Below are 19,552 nucleotides of genomic sequence, written 5' to 3' on the forward strand. Positions count from 1 at the left end.
GCACAACATATAGTATTTACATCATTTACTAAGGACAGCACAACATATAGTATTTACATTATTTACAGTAGGACAGCACAGACAGATAGTATTTACATTATTTACAGTAGTAACTAAGGACAGCACAACATATAGTATTTACACTATTTACAGTAGGACGGCACAGAAAGATACCGGGTTATATTCTACACCCAACAAAGTTGCACTCCCTCCCCCAAAATCAATCCCGTGGAGTGGCAAAAGGTCACCCCGTAGGGCGATAACGCGGAAAGTTGTGCAACTTTGTTGGGCTTCGAAAACCCCGTACATAATTCGGACGCTATAGTATATAAACCGACTGATACTTGAAAGTTCAAAAAAAGCTCACTCGGGTTTTCGTGCTTGTTTTCTTAAATATAATCGCAGAAAAAATACAGATGAACCATAAACCCGAACAAATGTAATAAAATAAAGATTTTATCTGTGAAAAAAAATATTATTTATTATACTCCCGCCCGTGTTGACAGTTTTTGATAAAGTCACCTTGACGAAGTCAAAGTGACTTCATCAAAGAGGAAGTAATTGGAGATCGTATAGGTAACACGGAGAACTGTTTCTCCGTCTGTGGTATATATCGTTAACAAATTCTAAGCCGAATTTAAATTCTGAATTTGAAAAATACCTGTAAACGCGGACTGTGACTCAATTGTTACACTGCTCGGGTATTGCACAATCTCAAGGAGTGTTGCGCAATCACGTTGACAAAGGGAGGGAACTAATTGCATGAAATATGCTTAACGGAGTTATCTCCCATTTTACATTAAAAATCCTCGAATTTTAGTGAAGTAAATAATGAAAAACAATCCTGTGTTTATATGTTTTTGAGATGGCGGATTTGTACATTTTTTCTGCGACTTTTCGTACTGATGCCTCACAAATATCAAAATACTTGCCAGCTGAGTTCATTGATTGAAATATTTTTTCTTCACCTGTATTTATGTTGAGAGATTTAACTGCCCTAGACTCTCTCTTTCCCCCAGCATTCCCACGTGCAACATTTTGGCGTTGTGTGATAGTCTGTAAATTTTGAAGAGAATTATCAAGTTTGTTGGTGTTAATATGATCAACTACGAGATCTTCTTTGATCTCTCCAAAGAAACACTCGAACACGAACCTGTGATTATAATAGTTTTTACCCCCAATGTTGAATCTAAGATAACCAGCATTACTAACAGCGCCAACTGGTTTTTTCAACCTGCAATTTCTGACTATTCCCTCACGATTCCCTTCGTAATTCTTAATGATAGGATGTGAGACAAATTCTTGGAACATTTATATAATAATGTATTTGTCTAATTTATAATTTGTCTGAAAACTTAGTTATATAATCAAGCTCGCATTTTAGCGCAACATCGTTATTTTTTTTTTTTTCTTGTAATATCGCTTGAGTTCACGGTATCGTTTTCCTCCGCGACTTGCACATAACTGTGTTTTACTCCTGACCCCAAGACCACATCGCAGGCAGGGTATTGGCCCTAAACTCCCCCTTAAGATGCTTTGGGAATGTGTCCCGCAGAATTCTTTTCCGCAGAATTTATTACAAGGAATTACGGACCCAACTTGAATTCACTTGCATTTATTCATTCTATATATAATATTTTCTCATTTAAATGTTTGTCTTAAATATAATATGGAGAAGTTTGAAAGATTATCTGCCATTGGCGCCGGGAGATTCGATCTTGACAGACTAACCCCTGACTCGCGGAGACGGGCCCTGACTGATCTGTTTGATATTATCAGGAATGCCAAAAAATAATTCCGCGACGACGGCGCATCTCACGTGTGGTCGTCATTTAAAATTATACGCAACATTGACGAAGTCAATGTCGTTGACGAAATCATTGATGCTACAATTAATGATACACTCGCGAAAACAATTATTGATTATCTCTTTGATAATCATCAAAGTCAGAAATATTTTTTTCAGAACAAAATTTATTGTGCAAGCAGATTCCGATACTTGGATTATTCGTGACAAAAATGACCCTGTCCTTGCTAGCGGAAAGACTATTCTGTTAAGTAAAGATTCCAAACCAGGAATGCTGACTGGAATTGATAAACCATATTACGCTCAAGCATATCCTGTGACCGCGGTCATTTATGGAATTTATCCGATAAAAAACCAAAAATTGATAAACTCACCCCAATGAGATTGTCAAGGCTGAATTGTGTAGCCGAGCGAGTAATGGAACATTTTAAAAATGCGACGCGTGGAAACGGTCTGACTGCGTTAAGACGTTCCAAGATAGCAGCGTGGGCTGAGCGAGTCAAGGATACAGGAGCGTCAATAAACGATGTTGCTGAGCTAGAAAAAGCATTAAGATTTCCCATAACCGTAACAACGATAACAGAGGAAGTATTATACAAATCGAAATATAATCGATACGGAGCTCCAATAAATATCATTGATCATAACGCTCACGCTTGGACTAACGCAGTTACGATATTTCCTTGGGATCGTGTTGTGAAATATTATCCGGGAAATATATTTGATTTTATTAAACAGATAAGCAAAAACGACCCTGTGTCGATGTGGTTGTTTAAAAGTTCCTAAGATGGCAAGTATGATCAATTTGTAAAATCTAACGGTGAATTATACCGGACGGAATCTCTGCAACAACAAATGAAAAAACTCGCAGAGAAATATATGAAAATCGAAGATTTTAAAAACACCGAGCAGTTATTAGCTAATTGTTTTACAGTTCCGAGTGTTGCCGCTCACACCGCAAGAGAAAGAAATTCGTGGAGACCAACACGAAGTGAGTTTCTCTCGGATATACAATTGAGTTACGTCGAGTATGGACACGGTGGTTTGTGGAATACCGAGTATGACCACCGGGATATGATTTCCGTGGATATGATTGCATGTTACCCGGGAAGCTTTTTCGGGATGGGCGAGTGTAACGAATATTTTAAGCGATTTGGACATCCCACAAACTCGATGACACGCGTTGCTATAAACGGTCCTTTACCCGATTTTTCCCTGACAGGATTTGCTCGTGTGACTTCGTTTGAATTTGCCGCGGGACTTCATCCGTGTTGTTATGTTTGGTTTGGCAGACACTTTAGTGAAAAGCGCTGGGCACCAATAGTGTTATTGCGATATATGCTTGACAGCCGAATACTGGTATCGTTGACGGTCAGTGAAGCAATCATATCATATCGACCGCAGACTTCAGTTTGGTTACCAACACCGGAGTGTATCAGTGTAAATGAGGTCATTGAAGAATATGCACGAGAGAGTCCAAATACTCCCATGGATGTCATTGTCGGTGAGGCTCCTAAAGTTCTTAAGATCAAACTCAGCAATAGTGAAAAAACAGCAAAGGATCTCGGGAGAAGAATAATCGGTAAATTTACTCAAGGTGGCGCATATGATCATAAACTACATCATTCACGATTGATTATCGATGACGCTGAATTAAATTTTATAATTGCTGACGCTGCTGCGAGAAATATATTTTGTAATCGGGAGGACGCGCTCTTGTCCGACGGGGGGGGGGGAAGTTGGGCACAATTGTAAGTTATATTAGCCGAGAGTCACCTCAAAACACACATTTATGATCTTCGATGCTGGCCTATGTTTCTATAAACTTACTATCAATGATAAATCGATTTCCTGACACCGCAGTTAGAGTTGCAACGGATTCATTTTATATCAATAAAAGATATTCAGAATCACTGGCTCGTTTTACAAGCAGTGACGAATCATGGAGTTCGTGGAGAATAAAAAAGGAAATGTTACATGGATATTGTGAATCCGCTGATGTTGTAATCAAGGATAATTATTGCAAATCAGAATTATCAGAAATGTCGAATGCACCATCTGTGTATGATCCAATCACTAGACACAAAACCGTTCATTTGAACGGACCGGGTGGGTCTGGTAAGACAACTCGAGCGATTGAATTATTTCATGGAAAATCGAATATTTTCGATTCAGATATGATTGTGCTAACACCTACACACAGACTCGCCAGGGAGATGAAACAACGAGGAGTTAATTCTTGTACTTATCACAGCTTTTTCAAATACAGCGGCGGTGTGTGGACGTCAGATCGAATGGGAACAAAATATATTCCTGGGAAAATAATTTGGGATGAGATATGCACAGTGTCGTTAGATATATTAAAATTGTTCCTGGATTGGCTGCTAACAAAAAATACTGCAGTGATAATGTGCGGCGATCACGGTCAGCCACCACCTTTTGTCGGTCCATCTCCGAATTTGTGGTTAAAAGATTTTGTTGATTATTATGAATAAGTGTCTGATGATCAAAGAGCACTTGATGCAAGGTTGAAGGAATTTAAAACATTAACTAGATTAGAACCGAATAAAATTCAATGCGAAATTATGCGCGAGATGATTCCTGAAACTTCAATGAGCGACTTTTGGAGCGTGTGGAGACCAAACGATTTGATAGTGGCAAGTAGAAAGATAGTCAGAGACACACTTCAACAGCAGTTATTTCAATTACAACAAAAAAAATTCCAATGCTGCCAGTGCCGTTATGTTATAGACCAGCTGATACACGACTACAGAATACAGATGTTGATATTCCTGGAAAAACAGAGAAACAGAATTTAGTATTGAATGATATTGTGCTAGTTGACATTGATGCTGTCAAAGACGCACTAAAAATAAATAAATCCCCGTGGACGCTGGGATACGCAATGACAATACATTCATCTCAAGGACTGTCTATCAGTGATAAAACTGTCTGGATCGTTGATGATCGAATCGAGTGCTCAAATTTGGTTTACTTGGCGGTGTCCAGAATCAGAAGAATATCTCAACCGCGAAGAATTGTCTTGGAAGAGTCAAACGCTGATAACGATGAGAACAACAGTGACATAATAAGAAAAAAATTAGCCGGTTACAAACAGAGTGACAAAAAAAAACAATCGCGATTTCGACCTTGATGTTGAATTTATTAACGCGTTGAAACAACAGCAGAATAATCACTGTGCGAACTGTAATTGTATAATGCTATGGCAGTATTCGGATAAAAATTCAAGACAATTTACCGTAGATAGAAAAGATAACAGTCGCGGTCATACACGTGATAATGTGATGTTGACCTGTCTTGAATGTAATCTACGTCGGGGTGCAGGCACCCTTGGGTGCTAGTTAAGTGATCGGGGTGGTAATTGTGTGTCCTCGGGAATTACTTGTAATTGTTCACGTGTGAATCCACGTTGAGGAACAGTTGAATCCAGCCTGTAGATTGCTGGTCTACCAGTGGATCTAGTTACGGTGGATACCTTGTGTGTGGTAATACTCCAGATAGGATCAGTCGCTCTTTTTTTACCACCTTCAAGTTCACCTGGTTCATATAAATATCTCACAGTGACATCACCCAACGCTGGCTGTGCTGAAAACCCACGTCGTTGCACAGGTATATGTTTTTTAGTGACCGCGATGGCAGGTTTCATATTGGTTGTTCGAGTAATTTCATTATTTAGCGCAGCTATCACGCTTGGTAATCTTGCAACCCATTCACGAGATCGCTTATCATGAATGAATTCCTTCGCGTACTGATATCCAAATAACCGTTCAGCAAGTGTTTGATTAAACCGCTCAACAATTGCCTGATCATGGTGAATTGCAGTATGTCCTCGCCTGATGGTGACATTATGTTGTTTCATCAACGACGATACTGCACCCTGAAATTCTTTGCCAGGATCAACTTGTAGCAGCTGTGGCCATCGCAGATCACCTCGTTAATAAATTTGTTCAAACGCAGAAGCAACCTCGGATGCTGTTTTAGTCGCTAACGGTTCCGCATCTTTGTATCTACTTGCAACATCAACTACAGTTAACGCGTACTTGTATGTTCGGCGACGAATGGTATCATGTGGTAGAAATAATATATCAGCCTGATGAACTTCATTTGGCACACTAACATCAAAATGTGCAAAGTGAATTTGTTTAGGCCGCGGTTGGTAAATTTGCCATGTTGCCTGTCGGGATAACCAATTTTTAGCAGTATCACGTGTAACTTTTGCTGCACTGGCAAGCTTGCCGATTGCTGCGCTACCTCTCCAGTATCCTCTTGGGGAATAATAAATCGACTCCATTATAATTAATTACCAGTGCCTAATACAAGCTTAGATTTCATTGCAGATTTTATTAACCAGCTAGCTAACTTTTCTTTGAAAGATTTATCAGTGATGGCATTTAACGCGTGAATTAATTTCACATCCGCGAGATGCCTATCTTGTAGATCCTTACTTCGGTAAGCTACATCATGAACATGGCAAGCGCTATCGATGGCATTTATCGGATACTCACCTGGATTGGGCTGATTTTGGTCATCAAGTCTGATATCAAGTCGGGTTCCAAGACCACAGTAATTATATCCCGGGAGATGTTTTTCTCCTGGGTATTTAGCCCACGGAGTTCCGGGTAATTTTCCTAACTTGGCTGTGGTATCACCTTTTTTTTTTTTACTTGACTTTGATTTTGGCGCTGATTTTGGTTTTGGCGCTGATTTTGGTTTCGGCGCTCCACCTGACGGAATAAATTTAAACTTCTTTGTGCCGCATCGTTCACACTTGCCTGTAAGCGCTTGTCGATTATTTTTTGTTGTAGTGGTTGTTATGTTCGCAGTTGGGGTACGTGCTTTACATTTCACACAATATAAATCCATATTCTTTTTATAATATATCTAATGGAGATCATCGACTTTTCTGCTACAAAACGACGAGAGCCAATCAAACATAACTCGGTGCTACCAAATTCAATTCGAATGATAATTATAGGCCCATCTGGGTGTGGCAAGACGCAGTTGTTACTTAATTTAATAATGAAGTGGATGAAGTGGGATAAGTTGCATTTGGTAGCTCCATCTGTGGACGATCAGCGATGCTACAGCGTGTTAAAAGATTTTAATGAAAGTGTAAAGAAACTAAACGACGGTGATGATGTTGTTGAATTTATTACTAGTATTGATGAATCACCAAACATCGACGATATTGATGGGAGAATTAATAATTTAGTTGTGTACGACGATGTGATGTTGGACAAACAATCAAATCCTGCCAGGATATTCTCACGCGGCAGACATAAAAACACTGATGTGATGTATGTAACTCAGCGATATACACAAATCCCGAAAGTGATCAAAAACAACTGTAACATCCTTGCGCTGTTCAACGGCGTTGACACACACACGTTACGAAATATACATCACACTTGGTACAGCGGCGATATGGATATAAATAAATTTAAACATTTCTTTAGTCGTGCTCAGGCAAAACCACATGGATTTGTAACGATAAATTTACATGATCCTCGAACACGATATCGAGTCGGGTTAGATACGATTTTCAGCTAGAGAGCAGCAGAGGGGGCGACGACACTCACACAATTTCCCGGGAAAACAATTGACGACACCCGGGAATCGCTGACAATTTTTCAGATGAGCAGCAGAGAGAGTGAACAGTACCGAGATGTTTTCGCAATAGACCCTTGTATTAGCAGAAATGGTTGGACAGATAGATGGTTTCATGAGATAACCCTTTGTATCAGCAGAGAGATCCTATTTTGTCATGTTTGCTGACTGGAAGGTTTATTTTGTGAAAAGACCTACTCTGTCTAACATATTCTCGATAGAAGGGTCTTTTACTAAAAATAGTTTGTGGGATTCACTCTCTCTGCTGCTCCTTTTCTCTATTTTCTTTTGTTTGTGTGCACTGTATTATTGTATGTATTTTTGTGTAAGGACATTTTTTACACAGCGGACACATTGGCGGTGCTCTGACCATATGCCGTCTCGCTGCTGCCTCTCCCGTCGACCATGCATCATGCATGTATTTGAAGCAGAGGCTTTGTATTTTTAGGGAGCCTAGTTTGGACCAGTGCCCCCATGCTCTTTTCCAATTTACATACATTCTTTCTTATTCTATTTTGCATGGTATTTTGCTTGTTATTTCCTCCCTTACCCACCCATATGTCAATTTTTCTTCAATTTCCCATAATCCTTTGTTTTCCCTATATTTAAAAAGTAAATCTTTTATACTCCTAAACTTCCTTGGGCTCTCAAGCAATTTGGTTAGGTTGCTATTTTTATATATTTCTCTCCTATTTCTTAAGGTAAACCCAAACCAATATATGTATAATCCTTCCCATGGTAGTTTGGGGTCTGCATTTATGTTTTTTAAATCTATTAAGAATATTCGTAATTTTAAGTAATATCGGGCTTGGTATCCCTATTCACCCACCCCCCTTCCTTAGCTCTGTACAAGGTTTCTTTATTGATATAATGCATTTTAGATCCCCAAATATAATTTATAATTTGTTTATCTATAAAGTTTAATGTTTGGTTACTTATGTCAATCGACTTTAAAATTAAATTTATATTAGAGTACATATACGTTTTTGCCACTTGGGCTCGTTCCATTATACATAAAGGCGTTAGTGCCCAGATATCAACATTTTTCATTATTTCCTTTTCCATTTTTTTTTTTGCAGTTTTCTTTCTCTTCGTTTAGGCCTAGGGTTTCTGGTAACTGTTTAACAGTAACAGTAAAACAGCTATTTTTCGTCCAAAATCAAAAAAACAGTAAACAGCTGTTTTTTTTTCTAACTGTTTTACTGTTTCTAACGGACAATGAGACATTGGATTTTGACGCTCTCAAAACTCTTCTGAAGGCAATGGAACCTGTGAAACTTGCTGTTGAGAATCTGAGTCGAGAAGACGCGACGTTGATGAGTGCTGACACAAATTTAGAATTCATGTTCAACAAGCTCTCTAACCTGAATAATGACATTAGTACCAAGCTCATGGAAAATTTGAAGCGTCGCGTTGAAGAGCGATTGAACAATGATGTAATGAACCTCCTGCGCAGTCTCAAAGATCCATCTGTCGCCCCGTCAAAAACTACGCTAAATTTCGCAGGAAATCTAGCGTCTCGTCTATTTGAAGTCAACTATGCAGAAGATGTCGTCGAACAGTCGTCAAATGATGCTGAAAGTGTGAACTTGTCTCTTCAAGATGAATTGAATTTGTTGCTTCAAAAAGATGGATCATCAATTGCAGTCGGAGGGCAAGACAGTTTCAAATGGCTCAAGTCCGAATTCACGCTCTTCAGGAACTCTGGCCAGCGCACTGAAAATCTCCAGAAATTGTACAACGCAATTCTATCCATTAAACCGACATCAACGGACGTTGAAAGAGTTTTTTCGGTCTGTACGAATTTCTGTACAAAATTAAGATCGCGTCTCTCAGACAAGTCGCTTAATGCACTTGTATTCTTGAAATATTATTATAAGAAGTAAAAATGTATTGATTTAGAACTTATCACGAGAGATATATAATAAAACGGTGTTCATCACAAAAATAAGCTACTGACTGTAAAATTAGTGAAAATATGGAAAAAACAGTAAAAACAGCTGTTAACAGCTGTTTTTTGAAAATTGAAAACAGTAAACAGCTGTTTTTAAAAAATGACTGTTTTTCAGAAACCCTATTTAGGCCAAAGTAGACACCTAGTGCTTTAACCGTTTTTTTTTTCAATAATTGTGCTGGTAAACCTGAATGGTTACCTCGCCAGTTTCCTATTTCCAGAAATTCTGTTTTTTCCTGATTTATTTGCGATCCTGAAGCTTTTCCAAATTTTTCAAATTCCTTTGTTAAGTGTTTAAAGGAATTAGGATCTTCTATAAAGTTTGTACAATCGTCTGCATGCTGCAGCATTTTTACTTCTTCTTTTATATTTGGAACTTTTATACCAACTATTTCTTTATTCAGTTTTATGCTAATGGCTATTACGTATAATAGCATAGATAGTGGGCATCCCTGCCTCACTGATCTTTGTATTTCGAATGTATCTGTCATCGCTCCGTTGACCTGTACTGTTGAGGTTGTGTTGTTGTACAGTATTTTAGTCCATTTTCGGAAGTTCTCTCCGAAGCCAAATTTTTGTAAAGCCTTTTGTATATAGTTATGTTCTAATCTGTCAAAAGCTTTTTCTTGATCAAAGAGTACCATGGTAGCTCCTTTTCCACTTATTTGTACATAATCTATTATAGATCTTATACTGAGTATATTATTTTGTATGTCTCTATTTTTTGGGCCGCATGTTTGATTTATGTTAATTATTTTGTCCATTTCTTTTTTCATTCTAAAAGCTAAAATTTTACTTAGTATTTTGTAATCCATATTCAGGAGGGAGATGGGCCTCCAATTTTTAAGTTCTTCTCTTTCCCCTTTCCCTTTGTATATTAAAATAACTATATCCTCTCTCATACTTTCTGACATATCATTATTTCTTAGTAATGTATTATTATATAACCATTCAAGTATTGGCGACAACTCCCCACATAATTTCATATAGAAGTCTGCAGAGAGTCCATCTCCACCTGGTGCTTTTCCTTTATTGGATGTTCGGATGCTTTCTATTATTTCTTCTTGCGAGATGAAATCATCACATAAGTCCTTATGTTCTGATGATATCTCGCATGGGATGTTACACAAGTATTCATCAATATTTTTATCGGAAATATGTTGTGTTTTGTATAATGTTGAATAAAAGTCTTTTATGAAATTCAAAATTTCTGTTTTATCTGTAATTACTTTGTTATCTTTTGTTTTTAAACTATCTAATACTTTCTCTCCCCCCCCCCCTTCTTCGCTCCTCCCTTTTGTATAACCCCTCAGCTTTTTTATATATATTTGAGAATTTTCCTGCCCGAATTTCTTTCCCCCTCGTTTCTTCTTCAACTATTCCCTCTAATCTCTTTTTTAGTTTTGTTTCAAAGTCTTTTGTGTTTTCCTCTTGGAGTTGGAAATTTATAGCTGCTTTTTCCATTTTTAGTTTTGTGCTTCTAATTCGAGAGTGTTTAATTGCTATTTCCTTAAAACTTTTTTTTTAAAACTTCCCACTCTTTGATAATGTCTATGTTTCCTTTCTCTTTAAAATCCTTAATTTCCTTTATTATCTCATTGGTAAAATTTTCGTCTTTTAAAAGTGCATTGTTTATCATCCATTTTCCTGTTCCCCATTTTTTAAATTTCTTGAGCACCATTTTCATATAAATTAGTTTATGGTCTGATATTTTTAGGTCTGTTATTCCTGCTTCCCTATATTTTTTGTTATCATAATTAGTACCAAAAAAATTGTCCAAACGACTCCCCTTATTAGATTTATAAAAATAAGTATATTCCTTCCAAAGTATATTATATCTTCTGTATATGTCTACAAATTTATGTTGAGATATGAAATTTTCCATTTCTTGTTTAATTCTTAAGTCGTTACTTGTCAGCTCCCCCTCCCTATCAATGTTTTCGCCTATCCAGTTGAAATCTCCCCCTAAAATCACATCCTGCATCGTAAACTTTTCCATATATTTTGTGAGTTTTTCTAAGAACAATTTTTTATACTCTCTATTTGCCGGCTTGTACATATTGATAAAATGTGTATTTTTTCTATAATTATATGTAGTAATCTCCCTTTAAAGAATTTTCCTTCATCAATTCTTTCCCATTTAATACCTCTTTTATTTTTAATTAGAGTGGCAACCCCCTTCCCCTTTAACATCATTTTCTCCATAGTTGTTTGTTACAATTATTCCATCCAAATGGTTTTCACATAAAACCTTTATTTCATCATTAAAACCATTGTGTGTTTCTTGAAAAAAGAGTATGTCATACATTATATCTTTTGGAAATTTAAGAATTTTATCCTTGTTTATCCCATTAACATTAATAGATAGAATCTGAAAGTTCGTTCCTTCCATTTCTATCTCTCCCCAGGTTGTCGCACTATATGGTTATACTTTCCTATCTACTATTCTATTTATTTGTTTTATATTTATTTTGTTTTATATTATATATAACTTTAATCAGATGGATGGGGGCACTGGTTCTCCCCCCCCCCCCGATTGTTGTGTGTAGTTTGTTTCTTGCATAGTACTGCTTGTTTCGATTGTTGTTTCCGTTTCTCTAGTATCACTTGTATCTTTAGTATTTTCATCCGTTCTTGTCTCCGTCACATCTTCCTCATCATCATCTCCTGTTTCACTTTCCATGTCTGTTTCCATTTTTGTTTCTGTTTCACTTCCCTCTATTTCATCTTTTTCTTTTTTCTTCTTATGTTGATTGCTCTTTTTCTTTAATTCTTCCGTCTCATTTTTGCTTTTGTAGTTGGACTCTTTTCGTGCGACGATTCCGAGTCTGCTTTCCTCTTTTTCCTATTCCTTCTCGGGAGTGGGGTCGAAGTCAAAGGTGTAAACCCCGTGTCGTCACTTCCCTTGCTTCCAACTTCTTGTATTGATTCCTCATGTAAGACTTCAAATCTGTTTCTTAGCGGTATTTGTCTTTCCCTCGCTGGCGGGTTATCTTCCCTGATTTATTGGGGCTTAGAATTTGCTCCCATTCAGGGGTTTTCTGTCCATCGGTTATTCTTGTGATATCTATCTCCGGGAGTGTTTGAGTTTCTTCTGTTTCTTTATCTTCTGATTGTTTTCCTTCTCTAATATCCTTTATTAGATTTAGGATTTGTTGCTCATGGATCTCTTTTTTGTTGTTCTTCTTGTTGTTCTTGTTGTGTTTCCATCCTCTTTGGAGCTGCTTTGCTGGCATAAGTTGTTGTTGTTGCCCAGTCTGTTGCTCCTGTCTGTGGGCAATCTCTTGGCCCGTGGCCAGTTTGCAAGCACATGGGGCAGGCCCTATCCTTCTCCGAGCATTTATACCAGCTTTTTAAGCGGAATCCCATCACGTAAAAGAAAATGGGGATTTTCTTAGCATCTTCTCTGCTCGTTTACATTAGTCTTATTCCTGACTTGATTGGGGCGAAACCCCATACTGTCGCCCACTTGTGTGTTATGATCTTGGCATGAAACTTCTTTTCTACTTTTGAGATAAGTACCTCATTTCCAACTTCATAAGGCAAACTCATTATATGAATCTCTGTAGTCTTTGGCTCAATGTCCCTTATAAATGGTGGTGTTTTGGTTACAGATACCGTTATTCCCTTAATTTGCACCGTATCTGTCTCAATAAGGGGTGCACTCTGTTTAGGATATAACACCAGCTTGTTTATTCCTCCGTTTTGGAGGGCATCGGTTTTTCCAATGTCTATTCCGAGAGTATTTAAGGCCATTAGGACCTCCCCCTGCCTTGGCATGGATGTTGCACTGCCAAAATCTAAGGTTTGGCATCCTTCTGGGTGGTCAGCATATAACCTTGAGCCTACGACTCGTGTATGGAAATAGTTGCTAAGCTTAGTGCCCCACGGCACCGATCTTGCAGCCATCGTGTCTGTGTCTGTGTCCATTGTTGAGAATTAGGCCCTTGAGCACAACTCAGTACTGCAGGTTCGACACCACTGTTCTGCTTACACTAATTTTAAAGTCACTTATATAGATACCTGTATGTAATTTTAGGTGGACACCCCACTAATATTCCACAAGTAACCCCTTTATATACAACTTTAGCAACAAAGGATTGTTTACCCCTTGGGGGTAGGTGTGTATTTAGTCAGTTAAAAACTAATTACAGGTAGTATTTCTCAATCTTGTAGATTGCCTGCTAATCCCAGCTGGGATAATCGCAGGCAAAATACAGAATTGGAATATATGAATAAATACAAATGCATTATAGATGTTAATACAATTACTTTTCTCACCAAAAACTTCTCCAACGTCTCTAGCGTCGTTGCTTTGTCCTTGCCATTTTAGACGATAACACAACAGACTGTACTTCTCAAGAAGGAGTATAAGAAAATTACGGGCTTGTCGGACCAAAAGCCATTGCTAAGTCGGCCCATAGTATGGACTGATTCGGACCATGTGAAACATTATTAAATTTCGTCTTTGATTGAAATGTAACATTTACGGTTGTTTAAATATTACATTTCGTGATATGTTCTCAATACAATGAACAATTCAAAACTTTGTTTACGGAAGTAAAATACCGATTTTATGCGAGATCATTAATGGCTGTCTCCATCCATGGCTAATTATTGCCTGCATGCTGATTTGGACAATGTGAAATAAATTAAGAAAAGCAATGGGAGAACCAGATAAGGGGACATCTGTTCACAACTATTAAAAAATATATAAAAATTCACACACGCATTCAAACGTACAGTCACTTTTCACTTGAAATATTTGATCATCGTTTTATTCTTGCACTTCGAGTAAATAGACAAATAGACGTTTACTTGGCGTCCTTTTGAGGAAAGTCAGTGCCCTTTATAAATTCTGTAAACCCATCATCACTACCACAATCCACCCACCCACCCAGCACTTGACCTGATCCAGCCCTGAATAAAACGCACATACTTGATTTATGTTAGCAGGTATTAATGTTTTCACAGGCATGTAAGAGAGTAGAAAAGGTTTAATTTTCAGCTTCTAAATTTACATCATATAGTTATTAGCAAATTTCTACAAGAGATTTGAATAAAATATGTATAAGTTATCACCGTTCTATTTCCTTTAAACCACTTTTGTATGTTTATAATAAAGAAATTTTCAAGTGAACAAAGATGCCCCTTTAAAAACACACAGGATAAAGAAAGACCACCAACCAGGCTGGATCCCCCCAGAAAGTTTAGCAGCAAAAAAGCAAAGAGACCAACTAAAATCATTTGGAAATCAAACTGAATATAGAGTTTGGAGGAATAAGTTAATAAAATGATATGTCAAGCCAAACAAGCGTACTACAAAAAAGTGCTGGATGAAAACCAAAATAACCCGAAAGCTATCTGGAAAGTGTTTACAGGGTTTGGTCAGGAAAATGAAAGAGCAGAACTGAAATTGGATCCCTCAATCACGAGGGCAGTTATACTGATAATCCAACTGACATCTCAAACATTTTTAACAACGTTTTTGTTCAAATTGCTGAAAAACTTAAAGAACCCAGAAAATCATCTGATCATTTAGAACTCAAACATATTTGTGCTAATAAAAATAACAAACAATATCAAGTCTGAAATTCCTGAAATGAGTCCAGAATTTGTGTTGATATATATATATATATATATATATATATATATATATATATATATATATATATATATATATATATATATATATATATTGTTCCTGCTTTATGCAGTGGTATAACCTTTGCAGTTTTCCATGTTTGTGGAAATTTATTAGACCTAATACTTTCATTGCAAATGAAAGCTATGCTCTCTACAATTGCAGGTGCAGCTACCTTTAGTAGCCTTGGTCCAATCATATCAAGTCCTGTAGCATTACAATCATCCATTATATATATATATATATATATATATATATATATATATATATATATATATATATATATATATATATATATATATATATATATATATATATATATATACAGGGCTATATCATTGTACCTCTGTTATTCATTCTATTTATCAACAATTTACCTTTTAAGACTGGAACTTCAGTTTCTTCCACTGACCTTTATGCAGATGATACTACACTGTCTGAGATGGGTAAAACCAAAACGGTACTTGAAAATAACTTACAAGATGCTCTCAACAGACTTCAAGTATGGTGCAAGGAAAACAGTATGATCATAAATACAGAAAAGAAAAAAAAAACGAAAGCCCTACTAGGTACAACACAACAAAAACGAGCAAGGCTAGATAGCGACAAACTCCAGGTTCTATTTGACAATGTGAGCCTTAATATGACCTCTCAAGATAGAATTCTTGGTGTATTCGTAGACAACAATCTTACTTGGTCTATTCACATTAAACATGTTTCAAAAAAAGTTAATTCCTATCTTTGGCTACTGAGGAAAATCAAAACATATATTCCTCTTTAGTATAGGGTAATCTTTTTATAAAAGTTATATTCAGTCAAATCTGGACTACTGTAATGTAATTTGGGGTAATACCTCTAATTCAAACAGAACAACACTTTTAAGACTCCAAAAGATGGGTTAGCCATTTAATTCTAAATCAAAGTAAAGACAATTTTCAAGATGCAATGAATAATATAAAGGTTTTAACAATACGTGAAAGAATATTTCTTAGAAAGGCCAAATTGACGTATAAAGTATCCAGAAAAGCCAGATCTTTCACCGAAGAGATGCTGATGGTACTCCCAATGTAAGGTCCATAAGAAGTAAAAATTTCATCATGCCAAGGCCAAAGAAGGACTTGTTTAAAAAACGTTTTCAATATACTGGTCCACTGGTATGGAACAACATTCCCAGTGACGTAAGGCAGGCTCCTAGCATTTCTTCTTTTCATAATCAAAGCCTTAAATGGATGAAATCTTTAGAAAATTTAACAGTTCTAGTACAAAAATTACCGCCTGCTTTTCTGTAATTTTGCATCATTTTCATAGTTGAAATTTTCAATGCAGGATGATATTTTATGTTTTATATATGTTTATGTTTTCACAGATGCCTGTGCATGTGTTCCAGGCTTGATAATTTAAATTTTAAAATTAGTTCATTATTTAGCATCAAGACAGATTCTTCACGTCATGTTGTATATACTGTATATATTGTACATAACATATAGAAGGCCTCAAGGTAGATTAGTTCTGTAACTAACTGAGTTACCTTCTCTAAATAAAGTCTTTAGTATTATTATTATTATTATTTATTAAGTTATTATTTGAATTGATACATCTGAAAATCATTTCGAACTATTTCTTAAATCAAGCCAGTATGGACTGTAACTTTATTTATTATTGAAGAATACATGCAGAAGGCGTTCTATACTCTTTATTAAATACAAGACATCACTACAGTTAGGAAGGGGATTAAAGACTACCTAGATGTTTTCAAAGAGGGATTCGAGCTACGAACCAAGGTCAAAGTGGTCACAACATATAGGGATACATACAAGGCAATCCCAGGCCTGTGTAATGGTAAAATAATATCTCTGTGCTTTTGTAAGGAGCGGCCAGGGATGTCTATCATAATATGTCACTGACTGAAGTAGATGATTACGATGCTCTCAAGAGAGCGCTGTTAAGGCACTACGAGATGTTGGTTGAAAGTTTTCGCAAACTTTTTAGAGAGTTGTCCAAGCGAACAACGGAGACACATGCGTAATTTCATACACGCGTACGAGTGCTTTTCGTTAAATGGATTAAAATGACAAGCACCGCGCTCACTTATGAAGGTATACGGGAAGTGATCTTGAAAGAACATGTCCTAAGTACGTATCGGAAAGACCTGATCGTATTCTTAGCAGAGCATGATTTTGCTACCTTAGAAGATATCAGTGTGATGGCGGAGCGATATGAGAGTGCACACTCCCGTCCAACAACCTGGGGTGTCAGGGATCGACCCAGCGCCACTGACTTTAGGAGGGCTAACGGTCTGACACCTCATAAGCGGAATGGTCAAAATGGTGGGAAGCCAGGGGCTGATAATCTCAGCCATGATCAGTTCCATGGCCAAGGAAAGACCCAAGGGGTAGATAAGGGTATCCCTACTAAGAAAGCTGAAGTGGTATGCTACGGCTTCAACAAACCTGGCCATATTCTCAAAGACTGCAGCAAATATCATCCCACGATAAATGCAGTGACACCAGGCACTTGTAGAAGGTGTAAACCAGTAGAATGGTCTAATACAGCAACAGCTACGGTAAATAGAAAGAAGGCTACCGTGTTGTATGACACCGGTTGTAGTTATCCAGCCTTGGTGAATAGCAAATTTGTCAAATCTGCAGATTATACAGGTGAGACAGTGGAAGTCCATTTAGCTAATAGGACTAAAGATTCTCTCCCAGTTGTCTATATTGAACTTGATTTGCCATATGCGAAAGGACGAATTCAAGCAGCGTGCTTGTCCGGATTGTCGCACTACGTAATTCTAGGATGTAGGTATGTGTTGCCTCAGCCTAATCCTATGACGTGTACACCTGTACACGTTGGGTCCATAGAGATGAGGTCTATGAAGCGAAGGTCAGGGTCGAAGCCGCTGAACCCTCGACTTAGCCCATAGACAATTTTCTACCTGGTGACTGGGATCGATACCTTCCTGCGATACGTTTCGCGTACCGTGATGTATCCCAAGCGAGCCTAGGATTTTCCACTTTCGAACTAGTTTATGGGAGGACAGTGAGAGGACCCATGGCTGTATCGAAACAGTTGTGGACAGATGAAAAGGCATCTGAGGATGTACGAACGACCTATCAGTATGTTGTTGATCGCCCTAACAAACTGGAGGAAGTTTTCAGCTTGGCGCAGAAGAATCTCCGTGACGCACGGGGACGTCAAGCCAAGTACTACAACAAGAAGGCGAAGGAACGGAAGTTTGAAGTGGGTGACAAGGTTTTGTTGTTGTTACCATTGGAGCACAACAAACTCCAAGTATCCTGGAAGGGACCGTTCGTTGTAATGGAAAAGAAGGGTGGACAGAACTACCGTGTCCGGGTAGGAGATAAAGAGAAGTTGTACCATGTTAACGTTCTTAAACGCTATCGTGAAAGGGAGACACCCACCGAGTTCGTGGCTGCTACAATTGTGACTGAAGAACCCGACGACAACAGAGGAGTGACGGGGTTGAAACCTACGTTGACATTGTCCTTGACATAACGTTAGCGTCAGAACAAAGCGAGGAGGTGGAGGAGATACTCCACAACTACTCAAGTGCCTTGACAGAAAGTCTAGGCATGATGGATTTGGAAGAGTTCAGTTTGAAGCTGCTGGATGAAAGGCCTGTGAAACTGAAACCCTATCCACTTCCTCATGCAAAGTTAGGAACTGTATGGGACGAAATTAGAACTATGCTTGACTTAAGGGTCATTGAATGAGCCGAATCTGCATATAGTTCACCGGTTGCTTTGGTCCAGAAGAAGGATGGTGATCACCACTTTTGTGTCGACTATCGGAAATTAAACAGGATCACATAATTTCAGGTCGAAATGTTATCGGATCCTGAGTCCATATTTTCCGGAGTAACCATCGCCAAATATTTTTCTAAAATAGACTTGTCCTAGGGATATTGGCAAATTCCAGTTTGTAGGGAAAACCATCCAAAACTTGCCTTTGCAACACCAGATGGGACATACCAATGGGTAGTTATGCCATTCGGGGTCCAGAATGCACCCAGCATTTTCACTAGAACGATTAGGAAACTGCTAGAACCTTTAAGAGGGACCAGAGTTTCAAATTTCAAGAACTCTTTGTTATTGGCAACACCTACTTGGGAAAAACACGTGGTCTTACTGAGAAAAGTTCTGGTACGACTTAAATCGACAGGGCTCACTGCCCAACCGTATAAATGTCACATAGGATTTCGGAGACTGAATTATCTAAGACACACTCAGTGAAGATACATTAATACCAGACAGTACTAAAGTCGATCAACTTTGGAACGCTGCAGGTCCAACTACGAAGACAGAGGTGCGATCTTTTTTAGGACTTGCGGGTTATTATCGAAAACATGTTGCAAACTTCAGCGCTATTGCTAGTCCGCTGATTGACTTGACACGGAAGAAGGCTCTGACGAAGTTTATGTGGACAGACGCATGTGAGAGAGCATTTCGGACGTTGAAGGATAGGCTGACGTCAGACGCCGTAGTGAGACTACCGGACG

Source organism: Sinohyriopsis cumingii, chromosome 4, assembly GCF_028554795.1.
Source record: "Sinohyriopsis cumingii isolate HCF-2022 chromosome 4, ASM2855479v2, whole genome shotgun sequence".
NCBI lineage: Eukaryota > Metazoa > Mollusca > Bivalvia > Unionida > Unionidae > Sinohyriopsis > Sinohyriopsis cumingii.